The sequence below is a fragment of the Mus pahari genome, chromosome 4 (genome assembly GCF_900095145.1).
Source record: "Mus pahari chromosome 4, PAHARI_EIJ_v1.1, whole genome shotgun sequence".
NCBI classification, from domain to species: domain Eukaryota; kingdom Metazoa; phylum Chordata; class Mammalia; order Rodentia; family Muridae; genus Mus; species Mus pahari.
In genome coordinates, this window is record NC_034593.1 from 53099009 (window position 1) to 53123949 (window position 24941).

The following is a 24941-nucleotide window of genomic DNA, read 5'->3' on the forward strand; positions in this document are numbered from 1 at the left end:
GTTTTTTTAGTTAAAAATCATCCCTGACAAAGTTATCAGAATTCCTTGAAATTCACCGGAAATCCTGTCTGCAGATCTTCAAACTTTATCTCTTCTCAGAAGCCCAGAATTCTTTCATAGCCAAGTTACAGGACAGCACCTAATGAACTAGGAGCTGGTGTTTCATTTGTTCAGCCGGGCAGTTGCCCAGGGCTTGTTTGCGTGGGAGTACTTCTGCATCGCCTAAGATGTTATTTTATTTTAAAAGAGGGAGCCCTGCTTGCTTTCTGTACACCACACTGCAGAGTTGGAAGTAAGGGAGCCTTTAAACTGCAAGTTTTATTTGCCGATGGGACGGGAAGGTGGCCTGGGTTTGTGTTTGGGTGACATTCAGTTTTCTCGCAGAACTCCAAAACTGTGAGTGCTGATTGCTGAGAAAGATACCCACCAACACCCGTGCAGCTTCTTTCCCGCCCTGAGCCTTCCAGGTTCCAGGAGGTCTGCTGCTGCAGGCCGGGCCGCTAACTCTAACCTTCTGTCTAACCTTGCGGGCCTCGCGGGCTGGGCGCGGAGCTCCGGGAGCAGGAGCGGCGGTGAGCGGCGCGGGCCCGGGCGAGCGAGCGGGCGGGCGGGCGGGGGCCGGGGCTGCGCGTGGGAGCTCGGCGCGTCCGCGCGCCTTCCTGGCGGGGCTGGCGCGGGGGAGGGGCCGCGCAGCGGCGGAAACCGGCGCGCGGCGATAAGAGGCTGCACGGCGACATGCCACAGTCTCTCGCCGCAGCCCGACGAGTCGGGGCGCTCGCCATGCTCCCGTGACCCGGACCCGGCCAGTTCCCTTTCCCGTGGCGGGCATCCCCGAGTCGCGATCCCACAATGCCCCGGGCAGTCGGGGCCCCGGCGGGTAGTCTGCACGGCCACGTGAGAGGTGAGTGGCGGGGCGGCCGCGCATTGTTCTGCGCTGCGGGCGGCGCTGCGGCGGCCTCGGGTGGCGCTCGGGGGGTCCCCGGCCCGCGCCGCAGCCGCGCGCTGCGGCTCCCGGCCCTGTCCCGCGCCTCTCTGCGGGTCCCCGCGGGGCGCCGCGGGGCAGGACCGGCGTCCAGTGAGCGGGGGCAGGTGCGTGGCCGAGTGCTGTGAACTTGGTGACCTCTGCCAGGGTCGTCGGGGGCGGCCACCGGTCGCGCGGGTCCCGGCCGCGCCCGCATCCCTCTGTCGGAGCTGCCATCCAGCACCGGCTTCATGTGGGCCAAGTATGTGCACGCAGAGGTTAATGCTCTGCTTGCCACCCATAAATTACGCATGACATGTTTAGTTGGGCTGCCTTATATGGAGAGTGCTGTATTTCAGTCCAGTGTGCTTTTTGCCAAGTTTACAGGGAGGAAGACGCCCTGCTTGAGAGGGCTGCCGCTTTTCCTCCCTTTCTGGTCCTTTTGTAGTGCGTCACTCAAAAAAAACTAAGAAAAGTAAGTATAGAGCTTTCCCGGGTGGAGCCACAGTAGGCTGGTCCAACAGCTTTCATGAAAAGTAGTCAGTATATGGACTGGTTTTTAAATAAAACCAAGACAAATATGAAGCCTTTCCTCCCCTCCCCTCCCCCCCAAAAGACCGAGTCTGATGTTTGTAATGTGTCATATGAGAATACTTTCATTTTAGAATATGTAATGTGAGATTTAAAGTAATTACGTGCACACACACACATACATACATATATGCATGTATGGATAAATGGAGCTGAAGCCTAGCATGTTACAGCTACATGGTTGTTGAGACAAGCCTATTATGCTGCTAAGATGGATTTATGTGCAGTATTACATCCCCAGGATTAAAAACAAAGTTAGAAGCTGCCTGGAAGGTTATTGCCACTGTTTTAGGTTTCTGTATCCACCAGCACAGGCACAGACCATAGCAAGTGATTAATAAAGTCTGCCATACTCTGAGCTATTCCATAAACAAATTAATACAAGGAGAGGGAAGTCATAATTATGGCCTTTGGATAGGCAGGTCTTGTGCAGCACGCTTTGAAATAGTACACTAGTGGGCATGTTAGACCTCCTTCCTGGGTCTCAACACAGTGTTTATACAAAGAACTTACTTAGGCCATAACTTTCCACACCAGGGTGTCTCTGTCCATAATCTCTTCTATGGCTTTACAATGTTGGTGTCATTACCTGGTCCTATTTGTAAGATAAAATTCTGATCCCCAAGACAAGTTGAAGTGAAAGTTCAAGGACTGCAGAAAAATTTAGAACGCAGGATGTGTTAACTATGTAGTTGGTAGCCTGAAGACAATGAGTTATTTCACAGCGGGAGAAAGCACGTGGCTGTCACTTCCATCTTTGCCTCCTTAAAAGTTGGTGACAGCTAAACTAGCTTTCAAGAAACCCATCATGTTCTAGTTTCCTGTATTTGTACAGGGTTACACTCTCTTTTTTAAATCTCTATTAGGCTTTTTTTTTTTTCCCTCCAAGATCTAGACATAGTTTTTTATGTTTCTTTGTTTAATGCAGAGTTTCCTCAGTGAGAACTACTAAGTTGACGGTTGTGTTCATAGAACAGGTTGGGTCAGCCCCAGGAAACCTGTTCATCTGTTTTAAAATTACACTACCACTGAAGACATCATATACATCATAGATACATTTTATTATTGGGAGAGACTTAAACAGACCTCACATACGCTTCATTTAATATTTTTCTCCTGTAACAGAGCAAATTTGGGCATAAGATACACATCTAGTATAGTATTCCGGCCCATGCCAAAAGAGAAAGCAAAGTGCTACACGGTTTGGGATACTACTGCTTGTGTGTGTGTGCTTCCCCATCTGAGGCAGACTCCAAGTGGAATTCATTACATTTTGGTTCTAACATTCTGTTCTTGCTCAGGGCATAGAATTCCTGTGAAATGAAACACTTGGTTCTTTTCAGAGCAAGAAGAGATTATCTCAAGGTTTCTCCTTGGGGGTGGAGGAGGCGGGTAGAAACATGCAGTGATGGCTTTCCGTGAGGAAGAGGGTGCCATTCTTATATAATAGTTCCGATTTTTATTGTAAGAAATGTTTACATATTGTCTCCCTGCCCCCCCCATCCCCCATGGATGCCACCATTGTTAGTCTTGTATTTGATCTGTTTATGGAGACAAAATGGTCTTCTGGCTTTCTGCTTGTCGATAGGTAGAGGTGCAGAGTAGAGAACATCTCAGATCTTGTTTGGAGTCAGCCCAGATAAATAGGCAGTTGAAGATTTTGTTGTTGTTGTTGCTGGTTCTGCTGTCGTTTTGTTGTTGTTTTGGTTTGTTTTTCTCTCTAAAGGGCATTAGAGAAGCACTGTATATGATGGTCAGGACAGTAGAAGAAATGAGCAAAATATGTTCGCTAAATGTTTGATTTCTGTTTAGGGTCCTAGCAGGATGCATTGGAAGGTTTTAAAGGGTCTGGATTTCTAGATCAAAAATTCCATTTTGCAGGAAGTTTGGAATGTGCTGCAAGGTACAGAAGCTACTAGCCACACTACACGCTGGCTTGTGAAAAATTTGTACGAAGAAAGTAAAATACTTGATTGTATTATACTTATGTTGATAACTGTTTTAAGGATAATGTATCGAGTATTGGTTTTGATAGAGCATTTTATTATATTTATTTCCCATTTCTTCTTCTATTTACTTTCCCTCCCCAACGACTAGAAAACTTGATATAACAAATATGGCTTATGTTCTGTGAGGCGGTGCTGCTTTGAAATACAGCAGGAAAGTAGTATTCTGAGAAAAAGCTTAAATTAGAGTTGGCTAGTCAAAATACACCAAAAGCGATTTTTATTTTTTACAAGGTAAGATGCTTATTATACACACAAACAAAATTACTTGTCTTTCTCATCCATTGTAACCAAAATTTGGGCAAAAATACTACCTTACGTCTATTTTTATTTCTTCAAAACTACTATTTAGCTTAGAGAGTTAATGATGAGGTGGTGCTAACAGAGAGACTTATAATTAGGAGGATGAGCTTAACACCTCTCAGAGGCCAGAATAGGCATGATTGCTACTCTGAGATGTTTAGAAACTCTGTACTTATCATTGTCCTGGAGTTACCAAACAGAAGCAAGGCAGTGAAATTTATTTTAAAATAGTGTTCGGTAAACAGCAATTATCTTCAGGTGCCTAATATGTACTTTCTTTTGTTATGACAGACCTTCCTTAGAAAATAAAGACACCAAACAAAGCCAGACAACTTACAGGAATGAAAGATTTTCACCTGTAAGGAGTGGGCATTGATTTGCCACTAAGGGGAGGCTAAGTTCCACTTCTTTGTGAAGTTATGGGCTCTGAGGCATTCCTGTGCCTTGACACATAGTATTTATTCTTGAGAAAGTATCTGCCTGTAAACAGAGCACAGTCGCATTGTCCGGAGCACATTCCTTTCAGATATTTTCATAACTGAAGTACACTTTGCCTTTCAAAGTAAGTGTTAGGCCAAAAATTGTTTTCTTTTCTTTTCTTTTCTTTTCTTTTCTTTTCTTTTCTTTTCTTTTCTTTTCTTTCTTTCTTTCTTTCTTTCTTTTTTGTAAAGTTATATTTGTTCATATTTTCCAGAAGGATATCAAAGGCATACATGTTATTATTTTTCTTTCCCCCTTCTTCCCTCTCTCCCTCCCGCCCCCCTCCTGCTATCTCCCCTCTCCCCCTACGCCCATGGTGGAGCCATATCTTAAATGGAGCCTCAGGGAGAATTCATCCTAATTTGGTGCATGGTTACTCTGTCATCTGTGGAAACAGGCATATTTCATATTACTGTAAACAACTGTGATGGAAAAAGAGGAGGGGGAGGATTCCTGCTAATTTGTGTTCATGTCTGATGAGTCCTAAAGCCTATTAGGTAAGGGATGGAGAAGTCATTAATTGAAAAGCAGCTAGTTGGAAAGGATTAATTGACATATACCATATTTATAGACTTTTTTTTATTTGTTTTAAGAATCGAGATAGGGAAACTGATGATTAATAGTGTTTTCATATTTATATTTTTGTGTAAGCACTGCAGTGATATTCTTGGGAGAAATAAAAGTCCTAGCATATCCGTGGTTATGTTTTGATACATATTATTACATTTAAAAAAGCATAACAGACTGTTACCTCTGTTTTCTATGACAGTGTTAGAAAGGTGTTTGTCACATGTGCTTGTGAGATGCAACAGTCTTTGAGAGACTGTTTAGGGTTCTTTTTTGTACTTTGTCCACTTTTCAAAGGTTCTCTCTCTAGATTTCTGTGATTATTCTTTGTTAAGCAGCACAGGACACATCATCTGAAGACTAGGGGAAGCCATAATATCATCAAATAGCTAATTATTTCTCTCTCTATATCTATATCTATATCTATATCTATATCTATATCTATATCTATATCTATATCTATATCTATATCTATATCTATATATCTATATATCTATATCTATATATATCAAAAAGGGAAGCTATAATTTTGAAATGATATAGTGGTATTTCATGAAAGTTAAGAGGATACAGAAGGGTCCCTGTTTGCTTGGTAGAGAGCATTACATCTCAGCAGATGCTAATCCATTGCTTGAGTAAGCTGTTATCCCCAGCCTGGTATAGATTTTTGCAGAAGACAATGAAAAGTCCTGATGCAGCTCAGATTGAGTGCATCTCCAGATAAACAAGTAACAGGAAGCCCAAAGTGTTCTTTTTGTTTTCCAGCTTTACCATAGTTTACCCTTTGCAGCACTCATTGCATCCATCCAGTGTTTCTTTCTGTTGATATGTAGCATTTACACAGAGGATTTTGCTATATACATTGTATAATATCTTTCTGAGTGACCTAAGCTAGAATGTTGGCAGGGTTGTTCATTAGCTTCAGTAGACAGGGAAACAGGACAGCTTCTGCAGTATAGTTGCAAAGGTCAGGAAAGCCAAAATGGCAGCTGTGGTGCTGGATAAAGGATTTAGAGAATTTGTAGCAGAGAAAAGCTAGATTGAGAATTAGGAGCTATTTCTACCGAGGTTTTGATGATAGCTTTATAATATACCACAGACATTCCAGGTTCAGCATACCAAATGAGAAGGGATTTTGTTAGGGAAAATGAAACTTAAGATACAGAATAAGCAGGCAAGGAGAAGTGCATATGGCTAACAAGGTTTACATGAACAGTTACAATCTCTAAAGTCTCGGGATTCAAATGAAGGAAATAAGGAAGTCACAGAGTATCTGATGATTTTGGACTCAGGTGGGAGTAATATTCTGACTAAAATGCAGCAACATCGTTGCCATTTTAACAAGTAGTCTGGGGAAGGCTTGGTGAAGCCTGATTTCTTTTAGGACACTGGTACTGACATCTGTTCACAGTTAAAACAATGAGAGATAAGGAAACAATTTAAAAGCCTTTTACAGAAGTTATAGGTCAGTGCATATCATAAGCATGAACTGTATTGAAGTCTAAGGATGCCAAAGCAAGGTGCAAAGCAGTAATCCACAGATTGTAAACATTATCATCAAAGATCTTTTCTAAGCTTGACTTAATGTTAGAATTTTCAGACTATTTACAACTGTGCATTTCCACAACAGTCATGCCTTAGTATTGTTGAGGATAGTAAAAGTGAGACGTCAGCATCTTGTCTGATCATAGAAGAATGCTATCTGCCCAGTAGTTCCTTACTCTGGGTAGTAGACAGACAGCAGGGAGGTAGTTAAGCCAGGCAGCACCTGGACCTACGAGCTGTTGGAAGGTTGGTGGGAAGCACAAAGTGTTGGCTAAACTCAGCTTGCTCATCTTCTTCCAAAGGCCTACTCACTGTTTTTTGTTTGTTTACTAAATTTTTACTTAAAAGCTAAGTTTGAAAGAATGTAAAAACTCCTTAGAAATACCATATCTAAGTTTATTTTGAAAATTCTCTATTTTAATACACTACAGGCATAATAATAAAGATCTCTCTGGCTATGATTTCTTTTATCCTATAAGGGCTGATGCAATACTATAATTTTATCTTATGTACTTGCTGCATTTTCAATTTCTTGACAAGAACAATAGGTTTTAAAGGAAAGTTTTCTACCATGTAGTCAGTGACATTATAATTGTATAAGTAACAATTTATAAGTTAATAAAGTTGCTACTTGTTTTAATTGGATATTTCATTTATTTACATTTCAAATGCTATCCCCTTTCCTGGTTTCCCCTCGGAAACTCACTATCCCATCCCCCCTACTCCTGCTTCTGTGAGGGTACTCCCCCACCCACCCACCCACCCACCCACTCCTGCCTCCCTGCCCTGTCATTCCCCTCCACTGGTGCATTGAACCTTCACAGGAACAAGGGCCTCCCCTCCCAGTGATGCCCAACAAGGTCATCCTCTGCTACATATACTGGGTCATAGATGGCTCACCCATTAAAGGCTAGGCTCACAACCAGAAATACAAGTTGCTACTTGTATATTGCTTTATAAAATCTCCTTAAATATTCTCTACAACTATAGCATAGATCTTAGGACTTTTGTCTTAGGGGGTAATTAGCATGTCTAGGACCTTTTTGTTATTTCTAGAACCAGAAGATGTGATTTTTTTTTTCAATATACACATTTAACCCTTTAATACTTTGTCTTGTCCCCAATGTTAGTTAAAGAATAGAGATGAGACTATAGGTACTAATAATGCTAACACTTTGGAGAATGACTTCTGTATGTACAGTGAGGTTTTAAAGTAATACACACACTCCTCAGCAGAGCTTTATGAGATAGCCCTGCTAATGTCTTGGTTTCGGAGATTGGGAAACTGGGTCATAGATATTTCAAGTTTATTGCACAAGATTACTTAGTTGCTAAATAGCCCAAACAGGACTTGAGCCATGGCAGTGTAGTTTTAGAATATCTGTGTAAAAGAATAAAAACAAGTGAAATATGTGTGTTGGGGGTTACCAGGTTATTTAAGGCATCACATGTTGAGGTACTTTTTACAAGGGTCATACAGTAGCACACAGAGAAGTTTGTAGAGGAAGGGTAAATGGTGAAGGGCAGAGGAAAAAGAGATGGAAGGAGGGTAGCATAGGAAAGGGGCAGAAGTGGGTGGGAAAGGGGGACTGGAACCACATGCCGGTGGGTGACAATCCAGAGCACAAGAGGCTGTTTGCCTAGAGAAGTCACCTTCTGGGAGGGAGGTGTGCTGCAGTGCCCTTAACAGGGGGAGAAGAAGACTCATGGGCAGAGGTACAGATTGGTTGGGAATAAGTGAAGGGTGTGAGGTAGCAAATGCTTTGTGCTGGAAATAGGACCTGTGGGTAGAGCACATAGAAATGATTGGATATGTTCATTAAGAAGGGATAGATGGTTTGCTATGGTGAATATTAAGAGGAATTTTCATTTTTACTAAGAATTAAAACACAGTATCAGTAAAAAAAAAATTCTTATTTAAAACTTTATCATTGTTCTAATCAAACTGATAGGTATGAGCACTGTTAAAATGAAGAAGCAGGGTCAGCCAGGTATGTGGGTGCTGCGTTCTTGCAGTTCCTGTGATGAGTAAGCTGAAGCTGGTCAATCTGGTGTTCAAGGCCGCACTGCTGGGTAATCTAGCAAACTCCTGCTTAAAAACCAAGTGCAAAACATCATCATGATCAACAACAACAGGATTGTATTTTAAAGTATTATTGCTTATCTTGAATAATTCAGTTATTAAGATGTGTCAAATTCTTAAGGCATTTCATTATTGTCTAGGTACCTAGGAAGTACAGGGTCGGAGGACCACTGAAAAGTTTATCTTACACTTGCAATTCTTCACTAAACAGATTTGAATCTTTATAGGTATGTTGTTATTTGCTGGGAAATGTCTTAATATTAATTAGGAATTTTGGTCCCTTAATTCAGCTTACATAGAAGTTCTGTGTATCCTGTCCTCAATGATAAACAAGGTGGCAGAGAGAGTCATGATAGAATGAGTTTGCAATGTGCTCAATGTAGCTGACATTTAGACTTCTCTGAAGTTGCTATTTTAGGGACGGTATCAGTGTGACTGTGGTATTCTTTCTCCTGGAAGTAAAAATCCTTAATAATCAGTCACTCTTAGAAACTAATAGTTGATTCTTATATAGGCAAAATAAATAAATAAACAAACAAACAACCCAACATTTGCATTTGACTTTTATTAGGGGTTAGTAGAATACCTGTGCTTGAAGTAGAAGGCATTACATGTAAGATCCTTTATTATATATTACATACAAATAAATGGCCCAACATTGTTTAACATAGAATGGAATAAATAAAAGATTATATTTTATTTAATATTTATAGAGTGATATCTCTATAAAAGCAAGGCTGTTTTCAGAAAGATTCTATTTATAGGAACTGGGGAGATGTTTGTGGGTCAAGTGTTTCCTCTGTAGGTGTGAGGGGGTGACGACCTGAGGTCAGGTCCTATAACCTCTACAAGAAGGTTATGGTGGTGCACACCTGAACCCTAACTCTGGGAGGGGAGGAGGGAGGGTCCTGGCCAGCCCATTTAGGCAGCCGTTGAGCTCAGGCTCAGAGGTTCTATTTCAAAAGATGAAGATCTAGTGGAAGATGATGTTAACCTCTGCCCCTACGCACTTAGGGCCATATACATGTGTTGTGTCATACATAAAATACTCTATTTGTAACTACTTCATGCTTACTACTTCAGTCAATGCTATCCCATAAAAAGGCTATAGAATTGGCACTATTAATACTTTAATTTTTTATGCAGAACAAGAAAATAACGGTGCTATATTTTGCCTTTTTAATGTCTTGTGGCTATTTTGAAAAAAGCACATGTATTAGATACCTTTTTTCTTGCTATTCAATTCTTCCTTACTTAGTTTCTGCCTTGTGCTGTCCAGATAAAATGACAGTGTTTGCTAAGCTTGGAAAGCGTGGCCTGCTAATAACTAAGACTCACTGCAGGTTCACATTAGAACCCCTGCATTGCTCACTCCCTGAATCCATCATCGTGAAGATTTGAACTAGACACATTTGCTCTAAATGGTTTTGAGCCAGCCTTTGAACTCCAGCGTTAGAACAACGTTCAGGAAAGTTCAGGAAAAATTGCCTTGTCAAGGTGGCGGCATGCACATGAGGCTTTGGTATCCTTACCTTGAAGACGTTAAGAGATTTCAGGAGCGTAGCAAATGAGAGCAGGGAGTCTCAGAATACCTATGACCTGGGTATCAATTCTCTCTGAGGTATTGCATGACCTTCCCCCAAAGTAATTGGAAAGTGCTTGAGACTACTGAAAAATGTATACCTCAAACTTAATTCTTCATGATGCTTTCAAGGGGACCATACTTGCTGAACACTATTTAAGGGAACTTGCTACCTCAGAGGAGTGTAGATCTGAAGCCTAGGAATTTTTGTTTGTTTGTTTTGTTTTTCATCTTTTAAATGCAGACATTGTATATTAAAGTGAACATTAGGAAGAAGACTGTTATGTCTTCTCAGTTATGAATCAAAGCTCAATATGTGCTGTTCCCTTTAAATCTTTACCACTTTGAGCAATAAGAACAGCACTCAGTCTTATCTGATAAAAAAAAAAATCATTAATGAATATATTTGGGCACCTATTACAAAATCATCTTTGTGGAATGCGGGCGGTAGCTATAAACACAGAGCTCTCATATTAGAACATGGTCTTTGAGTGAAAGATACATTGTTTCTAGAAAAAAATACTGGGAGCCGAAAAACAGCCTTAAAAGTGCTGAGCAGCTAAGTGCTGGAGGCAGAGCTCATCTTCCTGACATTGAGGAGGATGCAGAGAATCGCCTAGATTCACACAGCTGATCATTAGCCAGTTGAAGTCAGGTCACTTCTCACAGTACCCTCCTTATGTATGTGAATCTTATGGGAATAAGTATGCCATTTTTACAATAATTTTTAAATCGTTATTTATTTATTTATTTTGACTTAGAGACTCCTTCTGAAGCGTAGGCTGGCCTGCGACACATTCTGTAGAGTAGTTTTTCTCTCCTGGCTTCCTGAGAGTTGAGAAAGAGATGCAAGGCATTGTGCCTGGTTAAGAAGATGCAGATTTAACTAAAAATAAAACAAAAGAAAAAGTCAAAACAAGAAAGCAAAACAAAAACTGTCTTGTGTCAGCATTAGACTACAAATTGTATAAAGCTCAAAAAGTGCTCCCAGTTTGTTTGTTTGTTTATTTTTCTTAATTTGTAAAACTTAGAATCCTTAAGACCCCCCTGCTATTGGCTGACATGGGATGGCTCACCTTTGAGTGGCTTGTCGCAGCACTTGACAGTAGGCACATCAGTTCAGGCTTCTGTTAGAGAAAGCTTTGTGAAGTTCAAATGTGCAGTTGTCCTCAGAGTCCATGCTCATTGTTCTGGGAACTGCCCCATCTCCCCATGCATGGATACTCCTGGTGCTCAGCAAACTTGCAAATGCATGTACCCCTATATTTTAAGCTATGTCTAGATTCCTATGATAAGTAATACTGTACAACATACACATGCGCATTATTTTCTAAACATCCTCAGTTCAGGATGGTTTGGTCTACCAATGCAGAATTCATCAACACATGTCTACTGTATTTTCCTGCAATAATATGCTACCATAGAATTTTCACCAAGAAGCGATACACGAAAGTACAAAACATATCCTGACTTCATGGCTCAGTCTCACGTTGTTTGTATATGCTCACTCATTACACCAGTCTGTGCTGCAGCTTTAGTGGATACTTTCTCATTGAAGACTCACTCTGTAGGGGATATATCACTTTGCTAACAAATTCCTCTTTTGTGAGCTATTAGAACATATAGCAAATACTTTATTTTTCTAAAGAGGAGAATAGAGTTGTCTTTGTCTTGATTTTGGTTCCCAAGCAAATGTTTTTCTTTAGCAAATACTGTTGAGTGCACTGACCATATGTGGCCTGTCAGGATCATCCATTGTAGATAGGGATGAGCAAGATGTTGTGTTCCCAGCACTTTTCAGTGCAGTAATAGAAATATTCACCAATAACAATGGTATAAAGCAATGTGGGCACAGAAGAGCTTCTATGTAGTATAGAATTTGTATAAATCTATTCTGAAAATCAAAACAAAACATTTTTTTAAGAAAACATAATTCGTTTAAGCAAAGGCAAACCTGATTTATAATTTGTTAAAATGATGTGACCAAGTATTTAATTGTTTCTTTTGAAGTCCTTCATCAATGAGCATGACCAACCACAGTATCACCTGACTATGCAGGATTGAGTCCAGTGGTTTCTCACTAAATTCCTCACATTAGATGTTAACTAATAGATTAAGCAGGCTTTATTTAGTGTGTGTTTGGGTGGGTGGGTGTGTTACAGACATATACATACATATATGAATGTAATAATAGATGATGAAAAAGAGGCCATGATTTTGAAGAAGAACAAGGAGGAATCTAGGGAGGGTTTGGAGGAAGGAAAGGGAAGGAGGAATGATGTATTATAATCTCAGAAAATAAAAGAAATAATTCAAACAAAAATTCTTGAGTATTGACAGCCAAGTGTCAGAGCCCACAAAGTTTTGTGTTAAGAGGAGAGGAAAAGCCATAAGTGAGAGTTGAGCTGTTTTCAGGTTTATGAACCAAGGGTTCAGATATGTAGTGGCTCTGCGTTTTGTCTGTGTGCAGGAAGCAGCATTTGTTTTCTTCCTTCTTTCCTGTCGCACTTTGGCAGGCTTGCTTCCAAGCTCTCGATTGGTGACTATGCAAGCGTGCGAACGTGTAAGACCCCCCGTTCACCTCCCAGTGTTTGCTCTTTGCTCTCAGGATCCAATCTGCATTCTAGGTTGGACAACCTAACCCTTCTATTTGAGTGCGTATCATTGCTCAGTTTAAGTAGTACATATTTGTTTAAGGGCCACTGCATCAGAAGTTTATTGTAGGATTTTGACTGACATTATAAAACATGGTTTCTGATTTTTTAAAATGTGTGGCCTATTCTAAGTGAAATAATGAAGACAAGCCAACCAGAACTGATCCGACAGTTAATCGTTACCATTTGTAAGCAGCTCCTTACTTGGTGGGTAGCTAGCTATTCTTTTGGTATTGCCACCATACATAATTCTTAAGCTCCGTGAGAAGCAGGCATGTTGCTCACTATGGCCCATAGGTGAGGAAATAGATACTTGGGAAGAATAAGAGCATGTCATTTGCTCCAGGGCCAACAGGAAAGTGCTGTGGAAACGTGGCCTCGATCCTGCTGCTGCAGCCTGCAGTTCTGCACCTTACGTGCTGCTTTCTTGGCCTTGATATGGTCTGGATTAAGTTAAAACACACACACACACACACACACACACACACACACACACACACACACACACACCACACACCTTCAAGGGCTAAGAGTTAATTAAGGAAAGTCTTAATGAAGAGGTAAGATGTGAAGAGGCTTTACAAAAAGAATGATGAGCGTAGACTTACAGGAGACAGACTGGATGTGGAGTGCCTTAGCTTAGGAATGAGGACTCTGTCAGATGGCCTAGTCTACCCTGGGGTCTGCACCATGTTTGCTGGTCTCAATCTAACACCTTTACCCCAGCACTTGCCAAGACCAGCAGAATCTAATTTTAGATTCAAAAATCATCACCACCTTTTCCTTCCACTTTAGTTAAATTTTAACCTATTTATTCATCCTTTTGTTACTGATATTAATGGACTCTAACTATTTTCTGTTATTTATCAACAATTTCAAAGATAGCTGCATCTGTTTAGGTGTATCTGATGTCACTTGTAACAATAGCTGTGGTGACTGGCTTGCCTAGTGACACATTTGAAGAAATGTCTTGAGCCCAAGAAGGATGGAGCAAGTATTCTGATTGTCTGCTCTACTGTATTATTGGGAAGTAATTTAATTTCTCTCATTATAAAAGAGACCTGTTTTTATCATTAAAATAATACAAAATCAAATACTTCTGTAATTACTAGAGATATCTGAACAATGTTTTACTTACTCCCAACTTTCTTTCATCTCCATGAGTGTGGGGTGTGTACACAGTTTTGTGTTACACCCATTTGTCCAGGTGTATTCTACAAATGATGACAAAGTATCCCAGATACTGAAGATAAAATGGAGCAGGATGAATGTGTCAAAGGGATTGGTTCTCCCATTAATGGGTTAGTTTACAGATTTGTATTGAAATGTTAAGTCATTTTGTAAGTTTGTTTTACTAATGAAAATTTATGACAATATTGAACATTATCTCCTCTAAATAGAAGGAAATAGAAATACACTAATATATGAATGCATATGTAAATATATAACTGTACTCTGATTATGAAAGATTGACATCAAACAGTTGATAGCTCCTGTTATTCAGAACCTTATTAACATGCCTTAATGACTTAAATTCCACTTTTATTTTCTTCCACTGACATTAATTTTAACCGATTTACTCATATTTTCATTACTGATAAGAGTATTAATGGACTTAAATATTTCCCTTTATGTATCAACAATTTCAAAGATAACTGCAGAGCTGTATCTCTATAGATAAAGATGCTTAGGTTTGAAAATTCCACTCTAATGCAGTGTTTAGCAAGGAAATTAAACAGCAGTGTTCCTGTTTAAAATATCAGAAAAAAATGAAATAAATTAATCATGCAGCTATTGCTGTGTTTACTGACATTGACCCTTCATATTCTTGAAGTTGTACTGGACCTTGAATGCATTATAGTTAATGTGGATACTAAATATATTGTAAAATATAGAAAATTTAAAAATTTGATAGTTGCCATTATAGAAATTCTGACACTTAGTAGGTATATTAAATATTTCTAATGTTTTCAGTAATTTCAAAATTATAATTTTTAGGTGGAAATTAAAATTTACTTAAAGTGTGTGCTGACAAGAGATTTACTATGTGTGCCTAAAATAATATATTTATTTTCATATAAAGAAAAATGAGATTTTATGCTTAGAATCACTACCTGACAATTAACCAAGAGGAACAGCTTCATAAAATTATGTAGAAAGAGAAAATCCAACTTTGAGTGGCAGCAACATCTCATGAGTTTAAAAGGTCAGGCTGGTGCAGGAGGTGCCAGCTTTGCCACTCAATGTCATGCAGAACTCTGTGACAGCCAGGCTGATACAGCTGAAAATATCTGCAGCCTTGGAAGCTTTGTAAGTTTCAGAAGGTCATTTTGGCATCAGAGTAGCAGTGCTGATTCACAGGGAAGGTCAAACTAGACAGCTGGGTGAACACATAGGTTGTTGAACCCAGGGACTTCAGAGCAATTGCCAATTTCAGTAACTGGGTATTGTGCTCTAATTGGTTATGACTCTTATTGAAATAATTATAGAGTAATGAGATTTACTTAACTGATGACTTTTAAATTCTCATAACTTTTAAAAGTTTGTTATTCACCTCCAGTTTTATAAACAGGACAAAGTTTCCTTTAGTGTTATTTATATATCATGCACTTCATCAAAACAAAAGCAATTTAAAAAATCGCTTTTGCTTACTACAGTAAAGTGCATCAAACACAACTGTAAAAGAACAACTGGTTAGAAGGGAAGATATGAATAGAGCAGTTGAGATGAAACTGAGCATTAAATTTATCTCCACTCTGCTGCAACTAAGGCAAGATTTCTAGGGAGTTAAGACAAGAATGCCACTTATTTAATAAGAATTGTTTTTCCTACTCTGCTGTGTTTTACTTTTAACCATTAGATACTCAGTGGGCTAGCATAGCAGCAGCTCAGCCCTTGGGCTGGATGTTGGGGAGGATGAATTGTCAGCACTCAGGAAGCACACGCTGAGTTCTGGAGCACTGACCCTCTCTAATTGATCCCGGCCAACCCCATTGCTTGTAGTGGCTCCATAGAGTCCAGTCTGTGGGCTCCACCGGTTGGCTGCTCTTTGTTTGTTGCCTTTTCTGTGCCAGATGAAGCAGTCCATCTTCCTGGGCCAGTGCTGCCGCCCAGTGACAGAGCACCTGACTAGCACGTGCACGGATGTGGGTTCAGGCCCAGGCACTGACTAAAAACAAACCCCAACAAAACAAAACAGGAACACCAAGCTGCCCCGCCCCCGCAATCCCCCAAACCCAAACTGTTCTTCCACATCAACCCTAGATCTGTTGCCCACCTCGAAGCCACCTCAGACCTCTTTAACTCCTCAGCCGGCCGTGTCCTTCTCACCTTTGATAGTAGTTAGTTCTGTCCTTGATTGAGCAGCAGATCCCTTCAGGGCTAGATCTCCATTTTCTGTGCTCTTCTGGAGGGTGATCAGAAGACATTAAGCAGTGCACATGATGATCCCATCTCTGCATTTTTATTTATTTATTTATTTTTTGTTTATTCATTCAATATGGCCACTGAGTTGAATATATTTTTGTTGTTGTTTTTTTTTTTTTTTTTGAAAAAAAAAAAAAAAAAGAAACTTTGCTAGTAAGAGAAAAAAGGACGACAGTAAGGCAAAGTTAGGGGAATAGCTCCTGAGCTCCTGCAGGGTTTTTCCAACGAGATATTTGGGACTTGGGAACCAGAGATTTTAATTCTTGTGTTTGTTTTGACTTTCTGTTTTTTCTTTTAATAGAACAATTTGCTATTTATCTCCCCCCCTGCCCCCAAGAATTAGTGTGGTGTGGATTTAGAAAAGATCAAGTATGCCTTTCAAACACTGCTTTCTCCCTGGACTACTTCTTATGGTTACCAGCTGTTACAATTAACACGATCTGGCTGATTTAAACCGCTCTGTCTTCTCGGTTGCTCTGTAAACTGTTGTAGTGGCTCACTTTGATCCTTTCTCTGTATCCCCTCACTCGCTGTGTCCCTAGCAGCGTTCTCTGCTTTGCCCTGGGTATGCTCTCTGCTCACACGGGGTTACATTTCTCAGATGCGAGCCCTGAAAGGCGGGCAGGCTCCAGGTGTTGAGTGTTCAGTATCAATGTTGTACTCAGAGCTCCTCTCAGTAGTCAGCCCCAGTCAGCTGCTGGGTAGCTAGAACTCTGCTCTGCTCCAGAGTGAATAGTACTGTCAAGGAAGAGCTGATGGCTATGGTGCTGTCAGAATATTCTTATTCTGTGTACATCTGGTTTCTGCTCTATGAATGGGGAAGGTGAGCACTGGACTCTCAGCTCTGCAAGAGATCCCTCCCTTCCTTCTGACCTCCCTCCCTCCTTCCCTTCTTCCCCCTGGAGCAACTGGAAACTTGCAAGCAAACAGCCAGGGATGCCCTTCAAGGTACCTACTGCACTCAACACTCTCTTCCTGACTTTTGCTTTTCTATCATTATCACTTCTAAGTTTGCTAGGAAATTGGCAGTGTGTGTTATAATAAAATCTTACACTGGAAAACAGGACCTGAGTTTGAGTTCATGTTTTTCCATTTGGTTACCTAAGGAGACTTAGGTGAGTCAGTCACTTAGCTAAGCACATGTCAACTGCTTGTTCACAAATGAGTAAGATAATGAATTTAGCTATCTTTTATATGAATGGAAAACAAGCAGCACACTATGAAAATAAGATAAAAATACCAGTATAAAATGTTATTTGACAATATAGAATATGGTGTATTTTATTTTTATTGGTGGAAATAAAGTTCCTATGACAAGAAGATTAAAGGATTATGTTTTCTTTAACAACCTAAGCATTTCTCATATATATATATATATATATATATATATATATATATATATTTGTTTAATCATTTATTGGACAATCACATGATAGGAAAATAGGACAAGTTCAGGCATTGTTGTCAGACCATTGTTAATCTGCCCCGTGTTGTCATCTAGATAGGCCTTTGAAAACCAGGTTAAGGTTTCTTCTTGCCTACTTTCTTGGAGGGAATTATTGGACAAGACTGAAATGTAAGGGTTTGGAGACTTAGTGAATTGTATTATTTAGCATCCAGTATGTTTTAGTAATATGAAGGTTTACCTTAGAATAGTTACAGTTTAAAGTGCACTAGCTTTCTGAAGCAGATGATAGAATGTAGCCAAAGACATGTCACAAAGTCTTTAAACAACTCTCTCCCCTCGGAGTATAAATCCTAAGTTTTGAGGAAATGACCAAGTAGAAACACAGTAAGCAGTGACTGTTGAAAGTAGCCTTTCAGGATTTTTGGTAGTGGCAGTTGCAGAAATTTTAAGAGAGAAAGAATAGCCTGGAGATGGTAAACCTGTAGGGTTTTAGTCTCCAGCCTCAGCACACAAGTATGTCCCAGGAGTGCATTCTTTTAGTAGTGATGCCTAACTGACTGAGCCAGGTCACCCAAGTTCTTTCTGATGTATCCTTATCCCAGAAAGTAAGTGTTGGGATTAATAAGCTATTGGCAGTTATATGAGTTTGTTGTTAACTATGGTTGTGTTCTGATTTGCCACGGGAAGGTGGTCATTGGTTTTTAAGAGCGTATGATGCTGGTGGAAATTCATGGAGCTTTAATCACTGTCTCATTAACAGGGTGTAGTCCGCTCTTCATGTTTCTTCATGTGTTACAGCTTTTCCAGAATGCGCAGAACCTTATGTGCAATTAAAGTAATTAGGGAAGAGTAGTTTTTCCTCTTTAGCAAAGGGATCAGATTTCAAACTACCCTGCTAATTTGGTTAATATGTACTTCTTTTAGAAAGTACCAAATTCTGATAAATTCTTTGATTTTTATCTCCCGAGAACATGGCTTTATTTCTATCCTGACAACAGCATAAAAATCTCATTATCAAAACATGAATAGAAGAAGTAGAAATGCTCATATTCTGCTACCTAATCATTTCGAGTCTTAAAATTTCTCTTCCAATCCTTAGGCATATGAATTATTTTATTTAGTAACTGAAACTGTGAATTGACAGAGGGAGGGGAAGGTGCTTTTATTTTCTAACAAGACAAATGTGCACAGGAAAACTTTTCTGCAAATGTATTATACCCACTGTATTAGTGTAACCGCAAGTGCAAGCAAGCTGCTCCCTGAAGAGCCTGCTCCAGATTCATAAGTGACTGAAGTAAACCCATATGGTATATGTGTTTAGGCTTACGTTGGGTTTCCAGATTCTGTTGGGCTTAGATAACACTTTGTGTTGCTTATGGGAGATTTTAGAAATATTACCTTTATTCAGCCACTAATTAAGGGGGAGAAACAAGGCATGCTTTACATTTATAGAAATTATGTATAATAAAAAACATTTACTTTAATCATATGAGATGGCAATGCCCGAAAATCTTCATATCTAATGTTCTTGTAGATACTTCACACTGCTTATTTACTATTAATAAGAAGCAAACATATCGTCCATTCCCACGATTGTCAATGGACTGTTTATTCAAGATTTTAAAACTGTCTTTTTTGACAAATAATTATAAAATTCAAGAATTGTACATGTTTACTTTACCTATTTATTTGCTGAGCAAGGTGGTACTTTATTTTGAATTAGCAAGAGCTGGAAACTGATGTTATAAATGATCCATTGGTTGGCTGACATAAGTGGAGCAATACTGAACAGATTTTGGAGATATAAAAAATTTAGGTTCTCCACAGGCAAAAGGCATTTCATGCTTCTCTATATATCCCCATAAGAGAGCATCACAGTGGAGATTGAGGGATAGTGTCTTCTCAAATTACCAGAAAAATATCCAAGAGTATGCTTTATTGTTGAGAAAAAGGTCTGGTAAATGCTTTCTTGGAAGCAATGACTTGTTCAAGTTCAGACTTAATACATGAACATGCCTTATGGTCCAAGGATTTATGTTATTAAAGTGATACAAACATAAGAACAATCTTTCTATGTGCACTTACAGTCTTGCTGGGAAGTCAAAACCCAACATTGATTTAGGTCACCACTCACAAAAGAAGGGGCACTGAGTGAAGGAATTTATAGCTCTTAACGTGTAGTTATGTTGACATGTTTCTTTTAACATAAATCCTTATAACACATATAATAATATTAATTCAGATTTTATCTATTTTGTATTAAAATAACAACATTGTTGCTATTTAGCATCGGTAAATTGTTAATTTAGTTGAAGCCACCTCTGTTTACAGTACATTGAAGCACCACCGTGAGTGAGTTACTGGTGTGTCTTTGTTTTCTGACATTTCTTACTGTAAGCAATCATATGTGAACTTATGACTTAAAAAAGCTCAATTTGTATAATAATCCAATGTGTTAATATATGGAATAACTAATATATGAAATCCATATTGTTTTTAAGGTCGAATCTATTTATCAGAAGAAATATTTTTAGGATTCAAATGATGAATTTTGCAGCAGTCATGTGGCTTGTTTATATGACTTTGGAATATGAAATATTTTGATGAAAAATACTACATTGATTTTTCATGGAAAGAAGGCAGTGTTTGTGTATGGTATTTCCTTATGAGAACCATACTAATTCATTTCTTAGATTATTGTCAAATAATATATACAGATAATATATACAAATAAATTACACAAATGATTATACAGTATGTGCTTTTATATGTCATGGTTTCATTGATTATATTCTAATGAAAGATACATTTTAATTATAAACAATGTTTTTATATTTGTCTTAGTCAGGGTTTCTATTCCTGCACAAACATCATGACCAAGAAGCAAGTTGGGGAGGAAAGGGTTTATTCAGCTTACACTTCCATACTGCTGTTCATTACCAAGGAAGTCAGGACTGGAACTCAAGCAGGTCAGGAAGCAGGAGCTGATGCAGAGACCATGGAGGGATGTTCTTTACTGGCTTGCCTCCCCTGGCTTGCTCATCCTGCTCTCTTATAGAATCCAAGACTACCANCCCAGAGATGGTCCCACCCACAAGTGGCCTCTCCCCCTTGATCACTAATTGAAAAAATACCTTAATGCTGGATCTGATGTACACAGTTCCTCAACTAAAGCCCCTTTCTCTGTGATAATTCCAGCTGTGTCAAGTTGACACAAAACTAGCCAATATAATACTTTCCTCATAATGATTAATAACTGAGCAACATATATAGGGTAATTTTCAATAGACATCATCCAGAAACTTTTTTCTGACCTAGCTTACCATGCAAGAGTTGAAATCCAATGTATGAAATTCAAGAGCTCACTGTTGAAAATCACAATGTTGGTACCCAGATCTAGTTGATAGTAGTGAGACCAATTGTTAAGATTTTAGAGATCTCATAAAGTACAGGGCAGAATAAGTCTGGTGCTTAGAGAGATAAAATTATATTTTGGGTGGGTTTTAAACTATATCTGCCATTTCTTCACATGTCATTTTTATAATTTATGCCACTTGAGTCTGCTAAAATGAAATATGCATATTTAATTATGTACATTGTAGGGCTAGTCGAAGGGACGCCAGAACATCATAGTGAAGGGTCTCAACCGCAGATATCACTGAAGTACTAAGAACCCTGGAAATCTTATTCTTCAATTCTCCTGTTGATCAATTTCGTGCTTTTGAATTGTGAGGTGACATCATCGCCACTCATCTGTAGCATCTTTTAAAACCTTTACATAGAAGTATCATCAACTTCATAAAGGAGCTTGGTGATACTATTCACAAAAAGAGAAGTCGGATATTAAGTATTACATTTGCTGCTAGTTACTATGTCGAAAAAACTATTTCTCCTTTGAGCATGCCTTATAGTCATAGTCCACAATCAGAGTATCACTGGGGCTTAACAGCACCACCACCAGGCTTGATTAACATTTTGGACAAGCTCATTTTACAAGGATGAACTCTGGCTTTCTCAGTGTACCATTTTTTTTTTTTTTTCTGAAAATTCCAGGGAGGTGATTTTCCTGATTTCTTGTTGAAGACTTAATAGCATTAACTTTAATGTTGCCTGTGTTCTGGTTTCTATTTATCACTTTGAAATAGTAAATGTTACAGGCAGATCAGATATGGTACACAAAGCTAGCAAGATAACGTCTGTGTAATACATGAGTAGAGGGCTGGGGTTTCCTCAGGAAGAACAGTAAAATAGCATGCAGTTCTATCTCCTATCTTCTTGGATAACAGAGAGAACTGCTCCATGCTGGCTACGTGCCATAGGAAACTGCAAAGGAATTATACTTTATATTAAAGCAAATCTTTTCACTTCACAATCACGGAGGCATTTAAATGGGGTTCTATTGCCTCCTATTCTCTTGCCAGTTGGTATTGCTTTCACTTAATTATAAAGATGAAATCACCAGCTGGGCATGGTGATGCACTCCTTTAATCCCAGCACTCGGGAGGCAGAGGCAGGCAGATTTCTGAGTTTGAGGCCAGCCTGGTCTATAAAGTGAGTTCCAGGACAGCCAGAGCTACACAGAGAAACCCTGTCTTGAAACAAAACAAAATAAAACAAAACAGAAAAAGAAGATGAAATCACCAGTGTTTCAGGCTGTGGAGCTGGAGCCCATACAGTATAGCTTGTTGAATGCACTTTGAGACTAGTATCTGTGTGTGCTAATCTGTACCTGCATCTGTATCTATCATCCATGTCTGGCTGTCTCTCTCTCCGTCTATCGCTATCTTCTCTGTATTCCTTATTCATATGTATATCTAGCGACTATCTGCTTACCACCTATGTACAGTCTTGTCGCAGTGATTATTTGTTTCCTTTGGGCCAGTGGAGTTTCAATACTGATTATAGAGAAAAATAGCCTGTGCTCATGGGATTTCTATGCCAAGACAGAAGCAGTCAATGAGATAAATGTCTCTACTTCTCTACTTCTTCTTTTCCTTATTTCCACCCATTGATGTATGATGTGATATCATGTACTTCTCTTACAAAAAATTTGGACTGCTTTGGGGAGGGGAAAAGGTTGACCACTTTTGATAAAGGTAGAGCAATGACTGTGTAGCTACAAAGCTAGTGACTAGTATATGAAGTACAGCCATCATTATGATAACTATCTTCTTTTGATGTTAATACTTTAAAACTTATTTTCTTATAGAAATAAATTCAACATCCACTTTTTTTATATTTAATTTTTTAAAGTCTAGTCATTCCCCCCTCCTGGTTCTCCCTCCCACAGTTCCCCATCCCATTCCTTCTCCCCCCTCTTCAAGAGGATAACCCCACCACCCCAACCTCCAGCCAGGCCTCCCCACTACCTGGGGCCTCAAGTTTCTGGAGGGTTAGGCACATCTCCCCCTGAGGCCAGGCAGTCCTCTGCTCTGTATATGTTGGACCGGGGGTGGGGGTGGGCTCAGGCCAGCTTGTGTACCCACTTTTAAATCATTGCATGCATTTAGATGTGTATTTTGTTTAAAATTTTCTAATTTGGATACAGTTCTGTCATTCTACTCTTTAGCAATGGTGTATTAAGTAACCTGTACTCCTTCATTTTCTGTCCTTTTGACTGTTGAGGAAACCAAACCTGTGAACAAATGAGTATTTTAAAAGATGTTATTGACAAATCTCAGGTTCTTTGTGTGAGTTAGTAAGCACAACAGTTTTTTGGCATCAGCTTTTCTGTAATGTGTTAGACTAGGAGGCCACATTGGCAGTCTCTGCTATCCAAGAGGATGTGTGATTGAAGGTTATCCTTTTCCTTAGCAGTTCTTCATAAATTCAGTCTCTTGCATGTCACCTAGATTTTATTTCCAATGCATTAGCTTGGTCTTATTCTTCTAATTTTTTTCTAATTAAAGATTGATGTCTGTGTAAGTCATCACATGACATATTACAGGCTGCACAAGCTGGTGCCAGCACTCTGGGCACCTATTAAAATGACTCTGTGTGCATCTCCATGCCATGTCCAGGTACACCCTGACAAGTACTGAGTTCAGCAGCTCTGCTCTAAGAAGCGCGATCCTTCTGAAGGTTATACCTACTCTGTCAAACCACAGCCTATCAGAAAGCACAGCTGTGACTTTAAGCTGGGACAGCATGGCTGCAGAGCCCCCCAGAAACACTTAGTATTATTTTCATCCTGAAATCTGTTAATATTTGGGACAAGTGCTGAGAGAAATTATTGTGTGAGGAATCAGTCTTGTTGATATTGGCAACCAAGAAAAAATGCTTTGGGCGAGGCTCTCCTTTTTGTTACCTCCAAACTTACACAGTGAAATAACTCATATTTTCGATTTAGACTAAAACTATCTTAATAAGTCAAAATTGTAATGAGACCCCACATTTTAATTCCTCCATACATAAAATATCTTAATATTAAAGTATCAGATTTTCTTGCTGACTACCCTGGGGTATAATTGGAGTTACTTATTTAAGTTAGTCTTGTAGCTTAAAGGACTAGTAAATGGGGGAGCCTAAGACATTAAGGTCTTTCCTAAAGGCTGTTTAGTTCACTGAAAGAGAATTCTGCCTCATACCTGGCAGACACGTATTTCCCTTATCCTGCACACTGTGTGAGGCTTAAAATGGTGTATATTCTCCCTAGTGTATAGTGCTTCCAGCTTACTAGAACAAGCAAAGAACAACTGTTAATGCTTCCTCATGATATTCTTTCCCTTTGTCATTTTCAACACTTTTTTCTTCATTATTTTTCTTTTTCTTTTTTGTAATTTTTACTGTCTTGATTATTTCATGTTGTTTCCTTTTTACTTTTTTATATTTATCTTTTCATAGAATGAACACATGATTTGTGACATCACTTTAGGTGAAATTGGTTGTTGTGGTAGAATTTGGCTATAGGGCATGCCATATGATTCAAGGAAATGCAGTGGTTGGAAATTGGTCAGCGAGTCACAGAGAATTTGTCCTATAAATATCAGAAAGTTTGAATCTTGTTCAGAAATCTTTAAATTTTCCAAACAAGCATTGTGTTAAGGTAACTTTATCTATTTATAGTATATTGAAATAGAGTCAGACACATCACAGGGTAATTTACCTATTATTAAACATCTTAGAAGTAGATTAATTTCACATGATAATTATTTAAATAAAACCTTAGTTCCAGAGAAAATGGTTGTCAAAAATTCTTATAATTTGTATATCACTCATACATACAGTTTTCTGTTCTTCTCCTTGCCTCGCCTCACCTCGCCTCCCCTCCCCTCCCTTCCCCTCCCCTCTTCTCCTCTTCTCTCTCTTTCTTCTTTGTTCCTCTTCCTCCTCCTC

At 39.2% G+C, this 24941-nt stretch overlaps 1 protein-coding gene across 1 annotated transcript in view; it reads left to right on the forward strand.

Annotated features, from left to right (window-relative positions):
- The first annotated feature begins 705 nt into the window (after positions 1-705).
- Mbnl1 (muscleblind like splicing regulator 1) overlaps positions 706-24941 on the forward strand; it is a 140884-nt gene continuing 116648 nt past the window's right edge. The window contains exon 1 of the mRNA XM_029537358.1: positions 706-901. The gene's annotated coding sequence lies outside the window, so the exon portion shown is untranslated. The remainder of the gene's footprint in view (positions 902-24941) is intronic.